The sequence below is a fragment of the Myotis daubentonii genome, chromosome 6 (genome assembly GCF_963259705.1).
Source record: "Myotis daubentonii chromosome 6, mMyoDau2.1, whole genome shotgun sequence".
NCBI classification, from domain to species: Eukaryota; Metazoa; Chordata; class Mammalia; order Chiroptera; family Vespertilionidae; genus Myotis; species Myotis daubentonii.
The window spans coordinates 86718311-86738402 of NC_081845.1; the positions used below are offsets into that span (position 1 = coordinate 86718311).

The 20092-nt window shown below is 52.0% G+C and overlaps 1 protein-coding gene and 1 pseudogene across 15 annotated transcripts in view; both read left to right on the forward strand.

The window, feature by feature from the left end:
* The window catches only part of TRERF1 (transcriptional regulating factor 1), a 212922-nt gene that overhangs the window by 67134 nt on the left and 125696 nt on the right, over window positions 1-20092 (forward strand). For 13 of the 15 annotated variants that reach the window (XM_059701666.1, XM_059701665.1, XM_059701663.1 and 10 more), the window contains exon 3: window positions 15747-15829. The exons of the other annotated variants lie outside the window; for them this stretch is intronic. The gene's annotated coding sequence lies outside the window, so the exon portion shown is untranslated. The remainder of the gene's footprint in view (window positions 1-15746; window positions 15830-20092) is intronic. 15 annotated transcript variants of the gene reach the window in all.
* On the forward strand, window positions 18131-18291 carry LOC132237869 (U2 spliceosomal RNA; annotated as a pseudogene).

Sequence of the window (20092 nt, forward strand, 5' to 3'; positions counted from 1 at the left end):
AGGTAGTTTTCTGGGTCATTTAATGGCTGGGGTCGAAGGGCCTCGCGCCTCGGGAGCAGTGTTCATACTGAGTGCTGCAATGAGCGCCTTGTTCTAAAGCCACTAAGTAGCCCTGGCTGGTGTGGCTCGGTTGGTGGGAGCATCGTCCAAGCACCGAAGGGCTTTGGGTTAAACTCCCGGCACATACCCAGGTTTCAGGCTTGATCCCCCATTGGGGCCTGTGTGGGAGGCAACTGGCCAGTGTTTCTTTCCACATCAATGTTTCTCTCTCTCTCTTTCTCCCTATCCCATCTAATAAAGAGGGAATATGCTAATTGACCATCACACCCTCACAAAAGATGGCGGCACCCACAGCCAATAAAAAGGGAATATGCTAATCGGCTGCCACACCTTCAAAGATGTTGGTACCCACAGCCACAAGATGGCAGCGCCCAGTCCCCTCAGCCCCGGCGGGGCGGTAAGCGCGCAGCACAGCCGGACCCACCCCCAGGCGGGTCCAGTTGCTCCGCACGCCTGCCCCCGGAGTCCCCCAGTTCCCTCAGCCCCCCAGCCGCCCAGGGCCGCCCGAGGCTCAGGTAATCAGGGCCGCCCGAGGCTCAGGTAACCAGGGCCAGCCATGGCTTTTGCTGCCGGCAGTGGCAGCAGTAGAGGTGTGATGGGGGCGTTGCCTTCCCCTGATCGCCAGGTCGCCTCCTGCCCCTGAGGGCTTCTGGACTGTGAGAGCGGGCAGGCTGGACTGAGGGACGTCCCCTCCAGTGCATGAATTTTCATGCACCGGGCCTCTAATAAAATCAATAAAAAGCATATCCTCAGGCAAGGATTGAAAAACAATCACTAAATATATAGAAGTTTATAGTATGAGTGAGGGGATAGAGGGGAAGGAGCAGATAAACTCTCTCCCTCAGGGAGCTTTCCATCCAGGGGTCAGGGGGTAGCATAGCCCCTATCTATCTGGGGAGATACAGCCTCAGCCTGCATGGGGCCCCCAGTCCGATGGAGGAGGCGCAGGAGGAGGCATAGGATGAATTCATAGTCTGGTGGGGGAGAGACAAACCCTGCTTATCCTGCCTGATGGAGGAGACCTGAGTCATGCGTTCTGACCCAGGTTGATGGTGTGCAAACAGACAGAACCCTCAAGGAAGTGATGGGTGGAACAGCCCTGAACCCCATAACTTTCCTTCTGGCTCCATGTTAGAAGAAGGGGAGATAGGAGAGACTGTGGCGGCCCCAGCAGAAGCCGGTTCAGCAGTGCCCTCTGCTTCGGCTGCAGCCGCCGCTTTGAGTGGCTCAGCCCCACCCGCAGCAGTGTGGAGGCTGTGCTATCTTTAGTGGTCACCCTTCGCCATCTTTGGAGGACGTTGCTGACGTGGCTGCTTCCTGGGCTGGACCTTTCTCCCTAGAGAGCAGTGCCTTTTGCGGGCTGAGAACTCTGTGTGGGCAGAAGAGGCGGTGGGGAGCGCAGGGGGCTTCGAACACCGGGCTGCTGTTCCTTGCCTTCTCCCCAGTCAGTGGGTGAGACCTTTAGACGCTTTCGGCAATTCTTGTCAGGAAATAAGAATGTTGTAGAGAGGACCTCAGGCATCATCTCGTCGTATCGTCCCATTTATTTCCCAGAGTAGCCTGTGGAGGCCCAGGCAGGGAAGTGCTCCTCACACGGCTGCTTAGAGGCTGAGCTGGGTCTGGCCTCGGAAGCTGGTGCCCTAGCACAGGTGGCCTGGTAACCACGGCGATCGAGGGGGTTCTGGTGAAACCTATGTTCAGATCAGTTATTCCCTGGCTCAGAGCCACCCACTTGGAGTACAACCAAAGGCCTTACCATGGCTTCAGCACTGGCCTGATTTAGCTCCCACCCCACCTCCCCCACCCCACTCCCCTGCAACCTGCCACTCTCCTCCTCCTTCTCGATGCACCAGGACACTCCCTCCTCAGGGCCTGGGCACTTGCTGACCCTTTTGGTTGGACTGTCTTCCCCGGGTATCTGTATGGCTCAGTCCTTCGCCTCCTTCAGGGAGCCCTAGTCTGGCCATTCTAGTTAGATTTCCTTCTTCCCTGACATTTTAAAAAATGGATATATTTTAATTGATTTTTAGAAAGAGGAAGGGAGAGGGAGAGAGAAAGAGAAACATGGATGTGAGAGCTGAACACCAATCAGCGGCCTCCTGCACGCTCCCCACTGGGGATTGAGCCCGAAACCCAGGCATGTGCCCCGACTGGGAATCGAACCAGCATCCTTTTGGTGCACGGGATGGTGCCCAACCAAATGAGCCCCACCGGCCAGGGCTTCTGTGCCTTTTTGAGTCATCTTCTCCTGCTGAGTTCTTCTGCAGGGAATTTTTTACCTTCTCACATGGTATCTATTCATTTATTTGTAAACTCTCTCCTTATTTCCTCCCTCTGTTTTGTTCCCTGCTGTACCCCAGCACCCAGAACATTCCTCGCACATAGGAAGTGCTCAGTATCTATTTGTGCAGGAAAGGAAGGGAGGAAAGGATAAAGAAGGGAAGGAGGGAGGGAGGGAGGCTGAGACACAAATTGAAACCAAAGGAATCCAGGTGCTTGGTGTTCAGGATGGTTGGGTTCACCTGTGCTGTAGAAAAAGGACAGGACTTGATGGTGTGCTGAGTCCCCATCCCATCCCAGGGGCCGTCCGGACCTGTCTCTTTGGGAAGGCGAGCTGGCAGCACTGTCTGCCCGAGCTCCATCTCCATCCACCCTGCATGGTTCTTGTACCTTTAGCTGGGAAAAGCTCAGTTAACTCACTCTTCCCAGAAACCCTGTGTGAACAGAGTCCCCGGATATGGAAAGGCTCTGGCCCTTCGCTGAGCGATGGACTGGAGAGCGCACTGGTGGGAGGAAGCTGCATGCTCTTCCTTAGGGTTGACGTGTCTTCGGTTCATCTGCATGACCTCACTCTCTCTTCCAGGCACAAGGACTAGGAGAGAGGAGCTGAGGATCCAGGAGAAAACGGGGGGGTAGGGGGCATACATCCCGAGTGTGAATTTTGGTTGGGCTCATGAAATTGGGAGGTTGGAAGGGGAAGCTGCAAGCTCTGGGTTCTGGTCCTGCCCCTTTTTGTGGGTGGCTGTGGCCGGTTACTTCCCCTCTCAGAGCATAGCTTCCTCATCTACAAAGTGAGAATTGGACTAAACCTGGGGGGCGGGTGCTGACAGTGTGGGGGGGATGGAGCCTCCTGGGGACCCACGTGGATGGGCTCTTCCTCAGGTCCCTTCTAGTACGGACATCAGCTGAGGCAGCTGTATTTCCAACTCACCCCTCTCTTGGGTTCGAACGCCAGAGTTTTAGGTGCAACCATGACTTCCTTGACATGCTGGAAGTAAAAGTGACAGTTTAGAACGCAGTGGCTATTTGAAAAGTTTTCTCAGAGCCCGTTATTTCAGTAAGTATGAGTTCTGGGTGGTTTTTTTTTTCTTTTTAATTTTTCTTTCTTCTTAGTCCTAACCTGTAAGCGATGACAAGATCAAACGAGTTTCAGTTTGAGTCTCCCTGCTTTACAGTCTGAGCCTGTCGACTTATCACGTTTACTTTCTACCAGACTGGCTGTTCCGGGAGGCCTTATCAGCCAACTGTTAGCCCGTGGGGAGGAAGACAGCTAGGAAGCTGGCCTGGGGGCAGTTTGGAAGCTGTGGCCCTGGCCCCTCTCCTGCTCCTGGGCCTGACCCGCCGACTGAGTCAGCTGTTGTGCGGCCATCGCTACTTCGGGAAGAGTGTCAGGTTCCAAACTCTTGCCTCCTGCCCCGTTTGCTGGGCTTGTTTGCTGGGCTCAGTGCAAAATGAAAACGCGGGGCCCCTGGTTTGAAAAGTATCAAGACTTTTAAGGAGGCGACAGCAGCCCCATAGAGCCAGCGCGGGGCCCTGTGAGCCCGCACGTGCTGCGCCCCTGACGCCGGCCCCGCCTTTTCATCTGCCATGACGGGGACCACCGAGGTCTATAAAACACATTTAAGAGTCATTACAAATCCCCTCAGCAGGCCTCTGAGTGGTTCTGTCACGGCCTGGTGATTCAGGGCGGCCTCCCTGAGCCACCGCGCGTTTGGGAACTCCCGCCAGCCCAGTGGGGTGGGTTTGGACCGCGTCTACCCAGCTGGTGGGAGGAGCAGAGAAGGAACGCTTACACATGGTTGCGAAGGCTCCTGGACGCTCCTTCCTGCAGGAGCATCGTGTGTGCTGCCCTTTAAAATGAGGGCTATCCGTGCGGGAGACTGTTCTCCAGCCACAAGAAGGGAATGCAGCACTGACCCATGCTCCGACCTGGGCGACCCCTGAACACATGGTGCCAAGTGCAGGGAGCCCGACACAAAGGCCACAGATTGTGGGTTCCGTGTGTGTGAAATGTCCAGAATGGGCAAGTCTATACAGAGAGAAAATGGTTGCCAGGGAAAGAGGGAAGTGGGGGGAGGGTGCTGAGGGGTATGGGGTTTCTTTGGGGATTCTGAAAATATTCCGAAATTAGATAGCAGTGGCGGTGGTGGTACAGGCTTGTGAATAGGCTAAACACCACTGGATTGGGCAGTTTAAAGGGTAGATTCTGTGGGCCGTGCATTACATCTCAGTTTACAAATGGCGATGAGGGAGCAAAAGTCTGTTGGAGGTGTGGCACTTAGTTCTCGCCTTAGGGGGATGGGGGCTGTTTGTGTTGCTTCAGGGCAGAAGCCCCCTTCTCCCCTTCCTGCCTCCCCCTCAGTCACAGCTAATCTTTGGAGCATCCTTTACGCAAAGCTTGTTTTCCAGGAAAGATCTGGAAGCATTCATGCTAAGCGGGTATGTGGCTGCCGCGACTTAGCCTCTCCCAGGGCATTTGCATATTAGCTCATAAAGGGAGAACGCTGTGAGGTGAGAGGAATGAGCATTAATTTTTAATTTTAGAATTCCCAGTAAGAGCAAGCGAGTGTGAAAGATTTCTGTTGGTCACAGGGCGGGGGTGCTGGCGCTGGCTGTGGATCTGGGGCTGGCTGAGCCCAGGGCAGGCCGGGCTGGTGGCGAGTGGCAGGCCGAGAAACATCCCTTCAGGACAGCACCTTTACCCCAGATCCAGCCCGGCTTCCTTTAACGGTTTCCAAAGTGGGGGTGGGGGCCTTTTAACTTCGGAGGCTGCTGGAAGGACGCACCCTCCCGGTGCGGTGTCATGTCTGCTGTTAAGGTGCTTGGTTTTTGAATCAAGGAGTCCCAACCTGAGACAAGCTCCTTGCCCAGCTCTTTGTTGCTCTGGTCCCTATCCATTCAGCCCTTCTCGTCCGCCCCATGTCCCTCCACCTCCCACCTGCTTCTTCAGGTCTCATCCTGCTTCCCCTCTCTCCCCATGGTCACAGCCCCGCCCTTCAACACCCATTGTAGTTTGAGCTTTATCTCATTGAGGATCCCCTTAGTCCAGCGGTTCTCAATCTGTGGGTCTCGACCCCTTTGGGGGGGGGTCGAACGATCCTTTCACAGGGGTCGCCTAAGACCATTGGAAAACACATATATAATTAACATATTGTTGTTGTGATTAATCACTATGCTTTAATTATGTTCAATTTGTAACAATGAAAATACATCCTGCATATCAGATATTTACATGACGATTCACAACGGTAGCAAAATTACAGTGATGAAGTAGCCACGAAAATAATAATTTTATGGTTGGGGGTCACCACAACATGAGGAACTGTATTAAATGGTTGCGGCATGAGGAAGGTTGAGAACCATTGCCTTAGTCAGTAGTAAGCCTTTGTCCTTCATGTTGTTTGTTGTTGTTGTTGTTTTGTGACACTTAGATCCTGAGACCTTTATTTTTTTAATCATCTTTGGGTCTCCAGTGCCTGGCACAATGCTTGTACACAGTAAGCACTTACTAAATGCCTTTGCATTCATTGCACGGAGCCGAGGGTGAGTTTGGCCCTGTGAGGGAGTGGGAGTAATAAACACAGCAAGAGAGATGCAAGGAAACCATCAGCCTCAGGAATTACTCTATGGGAAACCAGGAAATAGCATTTGTGGAATGAAGGACTGGAATCTGAACCCCTGCTGGCTATGGATGGGGCATCTCAGTGCTGCAGGTCATGTGACAGGATGCGCACAGGGCATCTCGGAGCCGCCGGCCGAGTAGCTGCTTCCATGGAGGACCTTTCCCGGAAAGGTCTCTTGGATTTCGCCTCCTTACCCAGAAGGACCTGCATCAACAAATGCTAGTTGGGCACTTACTCTGTGTACTGGGCCCTGATCTAGGTTCTGGTGCTTTGTAGGAGCTCCACTGTATGATTGATGGTCTAGGACAGCGGTTCTCAACCTGTGGGTCGCGACCCCTTTGGCGAGCGAACGACCCTTTCACAGGGGTCGCCCAAGACCATCCTGCAGATCAGATATTTACATGACGATTCATCACAGTAGCAACATTACAGTTATGAAGTAGCAATGAAAATAATTTTATGGTTGGGTCACAACATGAGGAACTGTATTTAAAGGGCCAGAAGGTTGAGAACCACTGGTCTAGGAGGAGCCAGGGCCTTTAATAGGCCCCGCCTGGGTGGGGGGAATGGCCGTTCCCTGAGCCTCCTCAGTTACATCTAGATTCCTAGGGATGTTAAATCCCCACCTGGTGGATTGCCCTTGGGTAAAACGCATTGGTGCTCATGTCTTTTTTATTTTTAATTATTTTTCTTTATTGATTAAGGAATCTTAAACACGGCCATTTGCACTGTCTCTGAGGAGAAGAAAAGAGTGAGAGGAAGACAGGTGTGCACCTCGGCCCCTGCATGTGGTGGGCACGTGCGAAGGGTGTACCTGGAGAGGCGTTAATGAGGGGAGTGTTTGTAGAAGTGTGCGCAGGTTGGGGAAACCCAAGGATAGCCAGGCACCCGGGGCTGGCGACAGTGGGAAGCTGTCATCTTCGGGAAAGTGACCCACGACAACAGGAGCTGAAGGGACACAAACCGTGGAGAAGCAGGAGGAAAAGGGAAAGAAATGTGTAGTTCTTATAAGGAAGTCGGTGGTCCAAGATGGAGAAGTTGTGGTGTGTGTGTGTGTGTGTGTGTGTGTGTGTGTGTGTGTGTGGAGTACCCTGGGCATTTCCATGTACAGCTGGCTCTTACACTTCTTAGGTTCCTCAGAGTGTACCGTCAGCCAGTTGTCCCATTCTTCCCAGCATCGTGGCTGTGACAAAGAAGAAAGGGCCTTGTCTCCATCAGCAGGATGAGCACTGGGTGGTTTTGACTGTAGCAGGAATAACACACAGCAATCCCCGAAGGCCCTGAGCATGCTAAGCATTTGGCATGCATCCTCTCGCCACATCTTCCCCGGTAACCCCAGCAGGCAGGTCCCGTGGTTATCCTCGCCTTCGTCATGCTGCCGATGAAGAACGCGGGACTGAGGTAAGTTAGCTAACAAGAGGCATAGCTGAGCTCAGAGCAAGTCTGTCTGACACCTCCGTGCACAGTCATAACCTCTCCCTGCCTCAGGGCCTCCGTCCCCCGCTCAGGGCGCTCCCCACCCTGTGGTCAGCCCCACGTGTGTGCTGGTCCCACTGCCTGGGGATGGTCTTGCCACTTCCTCTCCACTTGACCCAATTGAACCCTTTTTAAAATACCCAACTCAGATCTCACTTCCTCTCTGAGACCTCCCACCATTCCAGCCCCGCTCCTCCGCCTCCCACACACCTTTCCTCTCGCAAGCAGTTAACTGTCCACCCTTTGTCACCCTGCTCCTCTGCGTGTGTACATGTCCTCAGTCTCCAGAAGACTCCAGCTTGATAAGAGCCAGCGTGTTGGAGGATTGGTTTTCTCCTCAGTTAATAAATGCCCCCAGAGAGCCAGAATGGAGGATTTTTTAAAAAAGAAAGAGAAGCAGCAAGAGCTGAGCCCAGTAGGAGCTGACAGTGTGGTGGAGTGTGTGGGAGAGAAGAAGGGCGCGTACTGCTACCGAACAGCTGGGCACTGCTCCGCGGAGCGGCTTTCCCAGGGAAGATGAGCGTAGCATCAACCAAGCCGTCAGGCCCAATGGGGGTGGGCAATCGAAGAACCAAAATTGTCCAAGCCTTCCTTCCCACAGGACAGGAGGCAATGCTGGTCCAGTGCCCTCCACGGGGGTTACCCGCAAGGCCCCACAGGACACAGCGACATCTGGGTGGAGCATGGCCAGCCTGTGTTTTAGCAGTTTAGAGGTTTTACAGTTCTTTAGAAAAGTCTCTTGCGGGGGAGGGGGTCCCTGGAAGTCTGGATAATTGACAAACGTGCTTCACGTTTGGGGGTGACATCAAGAAGAGGCCTAAGCACCATGTCCCCTGACCCCTCCAGATCACCCAAGGTCAGTCGCTTCGGTTGCACTGGGAGGACCTCGGCCTGCCTCCGTGCAGTGTTGCTTCATCTCACTTGTTTTTTCTCTGTTCCTATTTTTCCACCCACTCCTGCGGGCTGAGGCCCAGCTGGAGGCGGGAAGGGTAGAGTGGGGAAGCAGTTGGATGGACGAGTAGCAGATGACAGGTGGATGGCCCTTCGCTCAAGCCTCTCTTTGCTGTTCAGTCTCTTTGGAAGTTCCTCTCTGCCGGGCCTCGGACCTGCCGGGACAGATGTCCCAAACACCTTTCCTTCTGTGAGCGCTTCACACCCCTCCGACCTCAGGCCTTTGAGCCTGTGGTTCTTGTGGCCAGGAAGCCTCTCTCGCCTTTCTTCATTGCCTTGTTAGACATTAGGGAGCAGTGAGGACTGTGGAGAACTCCACAGTTTACACGTCATCCAAAGAGTTTCTTGGCTCCAGATCCACAAGTTGTGGGCTTGAGTGTCATTTGGAGTGGGTGTGGCTGCTTGCCTTGGTGAAGGCTCGGGAAGGAAACAAGTGGGTGGCACAGCCTGGGTAGGAACGGAGAGGCAGGGACCAGAGGAGACACTGAGGAGAGAACAGCTGATCCACATGGCAGAAACTTGGGGAGCAGGGGGAGATGAGGCTGAGCAGGCCTGACAGCTGTCTTAGGGCATCTCTTCTACATCTATCCTTGGGGACTGGCCCCAAGGTGGCCCGGGGTCAGTTGTAGAGGTAGACCTGGCTCTAGGCAGGGTGCAGAAGCCAGGGCCGGATAGGAGAAATTTTCATTTCCCATGGGAAAAAATGCATGCTTGTCCCAAATTCAAACTGAAGGGTGTAAGGAGAACCCCCTTTGCCCTCCCCCCTCCCCTACCTCCGAGTTTTATCCCTCTTCTAAAGTTTCCAGTCTATCCTTGATTATTGGGAAATGTAGAAGCGATAATATGTGTGGGATAACAAACTAAATGCTGGTTGTGGTCACTTGTGCAAATATTAGCTGTCACGTGACAGTCAGGAAGGTGTAGGGTGGGTTTGGCGGGACTGGGAAGTAGTTTGTGGGTTAGTGAAGGGACTTTCAGAAGTAGATATTGTGGCGTTAGGGAACGGAGGAGATGGAGAATTTTCGAGGCCTGGCTTTTGTTCGGATTTGTCACATGGGGGTGGTGAGGAGCAGGGTGAGGAGAGGTGAGTGAGACTAGACCAGGGCCTGCTATAGTCAGACCTTACCTCCTGGACTGGGCTTGGGGTGGAGAGAGAGGTGGGTATGCAAATGAACAAGAGAGCTATCCGGAAGCAGTGATAGTAATTGGTAGTTATTTATAAAAATACCTTGCTTGGCAAAACAAAACGTCAGCAACTCTGTGTGAATTCCCCAAACTAAAAAATATCTATATTTTAACAAATCTGGGAATACTAGAAATACGAGCAACACTGTAGAACTGAACCGGGCGTTGTACATGTCGGATTTGGTTCTGGTTTCGTGTCTGGCTGAGCCGTCTTGGACTGAACCTTAATTTTTTCAGATCTCATTTTCTTATCTGCGTTAGATCAGTGCTTCTCAACCCTGGGTGCATATTAACATTGCTGGGAAACTTGAAAACACACACACAATACCAGAGCCCCAATCCCGTCCACATGTATCCAAACCTCTGGAGCTGGGGCCTGGGAGTTTTTTAAATGCAGCCGGCACTGAGAACCCCTGGATTCTCTTCATTGCTCCGTTGAGCCCCACAGTGCTGGGATTCTATGTATCCAATTTTTGTTCCTTTCAAATGCTATGCGCAGATGTTGTAAACTTCTTACATAGCAAGAAATCGTACTATTTATGAAAAACTCCCCATAATTCACAATAGGCCACTGAAATAATGCCAACATTCTTTCTCCAGTAAGTCAGAATCGCAAACATAATCACAGAACATTAAATAATTCATTTTGGACCCAGGAGTTTCGCACGGACTTTAATTCCTTATTCCCGCATTTTGGAAAAAGCGACTGCCTGGAGGCCTGAGGCCACCTCTGTGTGTAAAGGAGAACCCGAAAAGGTCAGAGAGAAGACCTTACTGGAAATGTTTTTGCTAGAAGAATTGCGTGTGCCGTAAGTCCCAGGTTGGGAGGTCCAGCCCGGGGAGGCGTTCTCAGATCTAAATTCTACATGGAGTAGGAGGTGTTTAAAGAGACGCGGTGCTGTTTTATCTTTACCATTGAAGTTTTGGTTTTGTCTCTTCCTAAATGAGTCATTTTTTTAAAAGGAACCTGACTTAGAGAGGTGGGGAAACCACTGCCTGAGGTGCTGAGGGAGGGGCGGGCAGTGCGGCTGACAGGACTGACTTTACCATTGGGCCGTTCACCCAGGAGGGGTGGAACCGGGGACCTGTCCGCGGAAGGTGGGTCCAGGGCAGTGGGACACAACCTGGTGCGGGTAGAATAGTAGACGCGGTACTGATGTTGTCTACTCATTTACCAGGTATTTTCTGGAGCCCACCCCCCAAAGGTGGCCTACTAGCCAGGCTCAAGCCACAGGTGCTGAGAGATTGCGCGCAAAGGGGAAGGGACCGCCTAGTTCTTACTCTGGTCGGGGTGATGGGACACACATCATGGAGGTTAGGGGTGTCCACCTTTGCCTGCACTTGCATAGCCGTGACTTGAAGTCGTAGCGCCTCATACCAGTGTGAGCGGTCCACACGCACGTGGTAGCGACGGGCGGGATTTCAGAGGAGGAAACGCTGGCAGCGTGAAGACCTGGTCTGGAGCGGCAGGTGGAGAGTGAGGAGCCCTGTGGAGCCCCGCCCGCCACTTCCTCACTCTGTGCTGAGTTCTTCCAGCCAAAGACGATGGCACACACCGGTGTCACCCCAGGCCCCATCGCTGCTCAAGGTGCTCACGGCCCCTGGTGCCTGAGGAGCTAAAGGAGGGACGGAGAGCGGGAGGAGCGGCCAGACCCCGCCTGGGAACCCAGAGCAGCTTGGGGTGAGGAGCTCCCTGGCGCCCGGGAAGCGGTCTGTGCTTTTGGAGCATCGGCCAGGTGCGCTCCTTTTATTCCACGCAGAGCCCCTCCCCCCCCAATGCTGGTTTTCGTCTTTTCTGAGTGGAGTGCAGCCTCCTGCAGGGGTGCCTGCGTGTTTGCTAAGTTTGTCACAAACTTCCTGTGTGGGTTTGGTCTGAGGCTCGAAGCTCTGTGCGTTTTGAAACCCGGGCATTCACAGAAGTCCAGCGCTTCTCTCTCAGCGGCCATGGGGCGGCCCGTTCGGTTCCCTCCCTTCTGCTGGCTTTTGCCATCCTTTGCAGCCCTTCTGGCCGGGAAATGCTCTGTAGCCTCAGTACTTGCTCCTGTTCCTGAGGGTTGAGAGCTGCGAGAGCTGAAAGCTGTAAGGAGGGCGGGAAGCAGCACTCATTGAGCCCCTTATATAAAGCCGGCACTGTGCTGGATGTTTCTATACATTTCTTGTTTTATTAAGGCCTCACATTAGCACACGCAGAACCAGGCTCGGTGAGGTTAAGTGGCCAAGGTTGGACAGCCACGAGGTCCGGATTTGATCCCAGGCCCGACTCCAGAGCTCCTATTATGTCAGCGATGTCATGAGGCCCACACTGTGCCTCTGGTGCCATTGGTTGGGGAGATCTTGATTTCTTATTGGTTATCTGGGCGGACAGCGTCACCTTGACTCCCAGACTCTGACTGCTCCGGGGCTGCCCGTTCTGTCCTTGTGGGGTACAATTGATGGTCCGAGGCCTTTGCTGACTTTCACTTTTCCCGACCAGCCTCCGCCTGTGGTCCTGGGAATCCCAGAATTGTCGTGTGGCCCGTGCTGACAATCGAAGTGAGTTAAGGCCAACTCCCAATTCCCCAGAAATGGGGTATCTTTTTGTCTACTTCTGGGTACCCAGCACTGACCATTCTGCTGGTCATCATGACTCCCCACAGCCAGATGTCTGGTTTCAAGCTCTTTCCCTGAGAAGGGCAGAAGCTAGGATCTCTATCTGTGTCCATGAGAGTGTGTGAAGGGGTAGCTAAGGACGATACCAAGACCTGGAGTGTGTAAGGGCAGGAGGAGGAGGCGAGGGCTAAATCCAGCCACCCCCCCCCCCTTGCTAGGAGAGCTGGTACAGGGTGCCAGACTCGGGTGCTCCTGCAAAGGAAGAGCAGATATGCTCCCAAAACCTTCGAGAAGGCCGTGTGCCTCTTCCCTTGTCTCTTATATTTTCTGAAAAACTTTTAGAAGTACGTCAGCTGAACTTTATCAGAGTTGTTTTGTGGATCAAGTAATATTCCCCCCCTGTGTTGAGCAGTGGGCAGTTTCTGGTGTTTCCAACACAGATTATGAATTAGCCTCAAGGGGTGGTAGTCTATATGGAACGTTTGCCAGGAGACGCTCAATGCAGTGAGCGCAGGAGAGCGGGGAAGACCTCAGCAAATGGGGGTGACATGCTCAGGGGACTGCAGGAGAGCAGGGCACTCAGACGGGTGCAGCGGCAGGGGCAGGAACGTGCCCCACATGGCGTGCCACCTCCTGCTGTTGTGCATGCGTGTTTGCTAAGTGTGTCACCTGGGGGGTGGGGGGGATGCCCAGGGAAGGAGCACACGGGATGGAGTGGAGCGGAGGGTGCTTGTGGGAAATGAGCTTGGAAAGGGATGTATATCGTTTATGAACGATCCCATAGGATGGCTGCAGAGTGTGAAATCTTCCCGTATTGGGAGCCAATCTAATAGGATGGGGACAGGTGAAGACAGTGCTGGAGGGAGGTTCCTCTGGGTGTGTGCACTGCGAACGGGGTGCTGGGAGGTGAGTTAGAAAGCATCTGTCCTGTTGAGTTTTAGGAATGAAACGTTGAGGGCTTGGACTTGGGTGGAGACATGAACATAGAAAGGAAGCTAGAGACGGAAGGTTTCAGATCCCAGCTCTGTCACTTGCTACCTGTGTGACCTTGAGCAGGCTTCTGAATCTCTTGAATCTCAGCTCATCATCTATAAACAGGATCGTTGTCTGAGGATTTTACCTTGTGTTGCACCCTGCACACAGTAGGTGCTCAACCAAATCGGGGTCCTCTCGTACTGTAAGAGGCACAGTTTTTGATTGACTGGGAGGCATTGGAGGAGTGGAGAGCAAGGCCTCAAAAGGCTCAAAGCATTGTGCCTGGGAGCTGGGAGAAGCACGCAGCTTTGACGGAAATGGGTGGAGCTATTTGGGGCCCCCGAATTCAGTCTTAGGAGGCCTCTCCTCCTAAATCAAGGCTGGCAAGGGCCTGTCCCTGAACCCCCACAGTCATAGGGAACCATGGCTTCTAGTGTCAGCTGGGCCTTCAGAGGTGCTGGCCGGCAGCCAGCTCTCTCTCCAATCAGGGCATCAGGGTCGGCACTGGGTGAGGCGAGTGAGGCACTCAGGGCACAAAAGTTAAGGAGATGCTCCGTTTCAGGGCCAACCTGCACTCGCACGGTTCTCCCACAGCAGGGAGCCCACTTGGGTCCCTGCCTCCCCTCCTGGGTGGTTATTGGCATCTGGGCTCCTCCCAACCTGGTTCCCTTCCACTCAGAGAAGGACATGTTCCCTCCCTGACCCAGAGAACCTTCTTCCAGGACACGGGTCCCTCTGTCTCCTGTAGCTCCTGGGACCTCGCCCCCTCCCGTCATTCAGCACCAAACTCTTTCCTCGAACTTTCCAGTCCCCTCTACTTCGCATTTCCTTTTCCCCTCCCCTCACAGACGGCAAAAGTCTGGGGAGCCTCTGTCCTCAGGCTCTGCTCCTTCGCTGCCACGGCCCACTCAGGCTGGCTTCTGCCCACGGGGTGGGGGTGGGGGGGTGCCTGGCACAGGGGAGGGACCTGGTGGATTTCTGCAGAGGGCTCCCGCCTCCCGCAGGAACTGCCCTCTCTGAGGTCACCTGTGGCTTCCATGTTACCACACCCAACGGACACTTCAGTCCTTATCTTTCTGGACTCTTTGCTGCTTTTGACACTGTGGACAACTTCCTCCTTTTGGTAACTCTCTTCTCTCCTTTCATTCCACAAATCAATCTTTCAACAACTGTTTCTTGAGCAACTACTATGTGCTGGGCTCAGGGACATGCCATAGGACGAGGTCCTTACTTTCAGAGTTTATGGTCTAGTGTGAGAGGAGAGGGATAAAAGTAGGAACAAATGGCAGGTAGTGATCAAGCTATACAGAAAACGTTCACGTGGCGGGGGATGGAAAGAGGGTAGTGGTGGCGGTGGAGGGCCTCCCTGAGAAAGTGAAATTTGAGCAGAAACCTGGAGGAGCAAAGGACACTTAGTGCAGGAGTGTTCGAGGCAGAGGGAAAAGCCGTGCAAAGGCCCTGAGGCAGGAGCCTGCTGGGGATGTTTGAGGAAGCCATTGTGGCTGGAGAACATTGAGGAAGAGCAGATGAGGAGGAGAAGAGGTCCGGGAAGAGGCTGGGCCAGGACGTGTGGGCCTTGTAGGTTATTTCAAGGACGTTGTCTTTTACTTTGAGGGAAATGAAACGTATAGGAGTGTTTTGAATACAAGAGTGATTTTTAAATGGTCACTGAGGCTGCTGCAGGGAGCATTGGATAATAGTTTGCTAGGGCTGCAATAACAGAGTACCACAAACAGGACAGCTTAAAATAGAAATGTATTGTCTTCTAGGTCTGGAGGTTAGAATTCTGAGGTCAAAGTGTCAGCAGGGCCACGCGCTCTCTCTCAAGGTGCTAGGGAAGGACCTGGCCCAAGCTTCTCCCCTCACTTCTGGTAGCTCCTTGGCTTGTGGCAGCAGAATGCCAGTCTTCACACGATGCTCTCGTGTGGATTGGGTGCTGGTGTCCAAATTTCTCCTTTTTACGAGGACACCAGTTATGCTGGAGTAGGGGCCCATCCCATTCCAGTATAATGACCACATCTCAACAGCTGATTACATCGGCAATGACCCCATTTCCACATAAGGTCACATTCTGAGGGACGGGGGTTAGGACTTCAACATAGGGACTTGGGGGAGGCACAGTTCGATCTATGACACAGTTCAGCTCACCTCATATGCTTGTAGAAAGGTGAGGGTGGGCATAGGGAGACCCGCTAGGAGGTGACTGCAATGACCTAGGGAGAGAAGCTGCCGGCTCGGACCAAAGTGGTAGCCGTGGAGGTGGTGAGATGTGGTGAGAGTCTGGATCTGTTTGGAAGATAAAGCCGACATCATTTGCTGATGGGTTGAACGTGGAGTGTAGGGGAAAGAGGAGAGTCACAATGACTTGGGTTTGGGGCATGAGCAGCTACAAGCACTGAGTTGGGTGTCTTTCGCTCCTAAATCCTCTCCTCCCTCAGGGACCCACCTCTGCAGCCTCTGCAGGGTCCTCTTTCTGGGCAGGTCCATCAACTGTTGGGTGTTCAGGGCTCAGTCCTTGGCTGCTTCTAGCCTCCCTGATGAGAGAGACGATCTGTTCCCATGTCGAAGCCATGTATCCTGAATGCACTGTTTCGGTCACTCCCACAGGCCCTGGCTCCGGAGGATGCTGAAGGAGGAAGACACGAAAGCAGGACGACCCTGAAAGATTGAGCCTCTTAATCCCGAAACAGGTAGCGTCTCTGGAAATTCTCGGTGTCTGAATGGTTTGTGACGGGGCCATAAGATCGTTTCTTTGATGCCTGTGGTGTGGGAAATGCCCCACGAAGGAGAGGAGGGCTGCTCTGGGCCTGGACAGCCGTAGATTTCTGGGAAAGTTTGGGAAACGACCAGTGATTGTGGAATCACGTATTGGGATTCAGCGTCACTTGGAATGGGGCCGAGGGCACCCTGTCTTGTCTCTCTGGACTTTGCAGAGCTGTTGTGAACAGTGAAGGACGTTCATGAAGGCGAACTCTGGATGGTTGGGAGGGAATTAGACATCTTTGGAGAATGGTAGACCAGAAGGCTGCTCTGAGACACTCCACCGAGCCTGTCAGAGGCAGATTCCTGGACCAACAAGCCTTTGAACTAGCTCTGGGGGCATTTCTAGTGTTTTTATCAGCTCTGGCCCTGTGTCTTCTTCCAGGCTCAGTTTGTCCGTCTAAAAAATAGACACAGACCTGGGATTCCTCTGCCAGGTTCCACACAGAAGCTGTCTGAAGGAGCAATACATTTGTGTATAAACAGATTTTTTTTTTTCTTTTGCGGTTAAAACCCTGGTCTAGCAAGAGATGGTTGCTTTCCACCAATTCTCAGTGACGGTGGAGAAGGAGGGTGGTGACTGATGTCTCCATTTGATTCTTTTGGTGCGTGTGGGTTTTTTTCTCGGCAAGTGCCACACTTTTCTTCTCTGTTCTGTGAATTGATTGCTCCTGTTTCTTTTTTGTTGTGGCTGATTTTGATTTAACTTCTAAGCCATGTGTCTTGGGGTTCCAGTAGGAAACAGATGATTCACTCAAGCGGAGAACCCCCAGAGACTCTACCGATGGGCCTGTTTATAGTGGCTGGGGCAGGGTAGGAGAAACCAGCACCGGGCTATGGACACTTCTCACGGCCGGCGATGTCAGGGCGCTGTTCCCTTGCCCAGGCCCGAAAAGAAGAGGGTGGGGCTGGCTGCTGGAACTGGAAAGGGAAGCCCTATGGAAAGGCTGTCTCTGGTAGAAGGATGAAGTCAACCTACACCAACATGGCAGGAAAGAGCCACGAGAATGAATATCCTGGTTGAACACCCCTCAGTTCTCTTGTCTCCTGCTGGTGCCCCCTGTTAGGCACACCAGCCAGAAGCCTGAAGGCAGGGGGTCATGTTGATGCTGTCCATAGAGGTCAGAACCTCTGGGGGCGCAGAGCTGAGGGGAGAAGGGTGGAGGGATGAATATGGAGTTGCAATTGGAAAACATTTGACCCAGCAAGAGCTGCAGACTCCTTGGATTATGTTATAAAGGATACTAGAGGCCTGGTGCACGAAATTCTTGCACAGGCGGTGGTGTGTGTCCCTCAGCCCTGCCTGCACCCTCTCCAATCTGGGACCCCTCAAGGGATGTCCGACTGCCCGTTTAGGCCCGACCCCACCTAAACAGGCCTAAATGGGCAGTTGGACATCCCTCTCACAATCCAGGACTGCTGGTTCCCAACCTCTCACCTGCCTGCTGGCCTGATTGCCCCTAACCACTCCCCTGCCAGCTTGATCGACACCTAACTGCTCCCCTGCCAGCCCGGTTGCCCCTAACTTCCCTCCGTTTCAGGCCTGTTCCCCCCCCTCCCAACTGCCCTCCCCTGCCGGCCATCTTGTAGTGGCCATCTTTGACCACATGGGGGTGGCCATCTTGTGTGTTGGGGTGATGGTCAATTTGTATATCACCTCTTTATTATATAGGATTTCTACTGTGGAATCAAAACTGTTGGCTGTGAGGGCCAGAAGGAACAACAGAAATCCTCTGGTCAAACTTAGATCTTTTTATAGTTGGAAAGGGAAGCGACTTGCCCAAGGCCATTCATTAGTTCATGAAAGTGTTTCTTGAAAGCCCATTGCGTTTTCTTGAGAACAAAGTGAGGAACAGTGTAAAGCAAAATCTGAGGCAGTGCTTGGAAGAAGCTGTACATGTGTTCTTATTTCTCGCTTGTCAGTTTGGATTCTTTGGGGTTGTGACTGTCAAAAAACCAAACTCAGAGGGCCTCCCCCAGCACAGGGGCTAATGAATCTGCTCGTGGGATGGACTGCAGGGCAGGTGAGAAACGGCAGCTCAGCAAGCCATCAGCTGTCCAGTTTCTCTTCATCTCTGTGCTCGCTCTTCAAGGGGGGTCAGTTCATTCTCAGGTTGGCTTCTCTCAAGGGGGCAGATGGCTGTGCAAGTTCTTGGGCTCTTTGTTGCACATCCCAGTGGCCAGAAGTAAAGAAAACATCACTTCTAGTAACTCTTTAAAAAGACGAGAAAATCGCTTCTCGGCCTTTTGGCTAAGATCAAGTGTAGTATCTGTTCTTATCAGTTTAAAAAGACGAGAAAGTGTCTTTTCCAGAAAGCCCTCCCCAGCAAACCAACCCTGGCATTTCATTGGCCTGAATTGAGCCATGTGCTTATTCCTTAGCCAATCCCAATGGCCAGGCAAATGCCCTCTGTTGATTGGTGGGGATGGGAGATTTTTTTCCCCCCTTCTGATTGGCCTATTCTTCTCCTGAGGGGAGTGTGTCAGCTTTCTCCAAAGCACCAGGACCTGGGGAGGTAGGGCCACAAATAAACGGAGCTCTGAGTACTGTTCAGGGAGGAAAATGGATCCTGGGAGAGTGGCCGCTGACATCCACTATATTGTATCATCTGTAGCAATACTACTAATTTGGGTTAAGTGTTGGGGGTAGTAGTGAGAAGAAACCTGCTCTTAACTAGTAAAAGTCTGAATTTTAAAGTGTTCTAACACAGTGTAATTTCAGACGGAATCTTCCCAATTAGCTTCTGCTTTTCAGTATGTCTTAAAACCTAGGACCTTCTAGGAGATTAAGTATGCCTTCTGCATTTCTGTTTTATTTCTAATTTGCTCATTCAACCTTTTTATAGCCAGAGTAAACACTGACCTCACGTTTGGGGTCAGAGGAGATTAAATTACAGTCATGGTTCCTCATTTATAACCTCATCTATAAAGTGGGAATAAGAATAGCACCTACTTTATAGACTTGTTGTAAGGATTAACTGAGGTAATTTAAGTAATGTGCCCAGTGGCCCAGTGGCTGGCCCAATAAATGTTACCTTTATTAGCGTCATATATCTCAAAATATTGTCACAGGTATATGTTTAGTGCATATTTAATCTGGGAAATTAACTCTCTTCACAACAGATAGAATATCTGTTACTGATTAACTCTGTTAGAGACGAAGTAAATAAAGGTGTTAAAAAATTTAGTGTTTATGGATTTCTTTTTTAACTGAAGTATTGTTGTTTTTTAATTTATTTTGGGGAAAATCTAAATAAAGAAAATTTTAGGTAGCATACAGTTAAAGGTAGGTATGGAATCCCTGGGAAAATGGGGATTTTTAATTTTACTCTAAAATATTAATGTATTCTTAGTTGAGAAATCTTTTAAATAGTTGATGGCCTGTCCCCGCTGATTTTCTTTTTTCTTTTTAAATATGTTTTATTGATTTTACAGAGAGGAAGGGAGAGGGATAGAGAGTTAGAAACATCGATGAGAGAAACATTGATCAGCTGCCTCCTGCACTGGGGATCGAGCCTGCAAACAAGATACATGCCCTTGACCAGAATCGAACCCGGGACCCTTCAATCCGTGGGCAGCCACTCTATCTACTGAGCCAAACCAGTTAGGACCCAGCTGATATTCTTGCCTTTGTTCTCAGTTTGGAGACCTGGGGGGGCATGCGACCTTCCCTGGCTTTGGCTTCTTCAGGCCACACAGTCGGGCTGCTCTGAGTGGATGGGTTTGAGGATCACCTGGATTGGGTGAGACGCTGCTGAAGCCAGAAGCTAGTCTTGGGCATTTACTTCATTGGAATTTCAGTGGACAAAATACTGTAACTCACTCTCTAGAGCAGTGGTTCTCAACCTTCCTCATGCCACGACCCTTTAATACAGTTCCTCATGTTGTGGTGACCCCCAACCATAAAGTTATTTTCGTTGCTACTTCATAACTGTAATGTTGCTACTGTTATGAATCGTCATGTAAATATCTGATATGCAGGATGTATTTAGGCGACCCCTGTGAAAGGGTCGTTCGACCCCCAAAGGGGTCGCGACCCACAGGTTGAGAACCGCTGCTCTAGAGCCTTGGGTGCCATAAACCTCTCAGAATCCCAGGCTGGTCTTGGTTTGGGGTTCCCAGATTAGTGATGGGGAGAGCACAGGTTGTTACAGAACCCCCAAACTCTATCAGCTGTGTTCCCAAACCAGGCG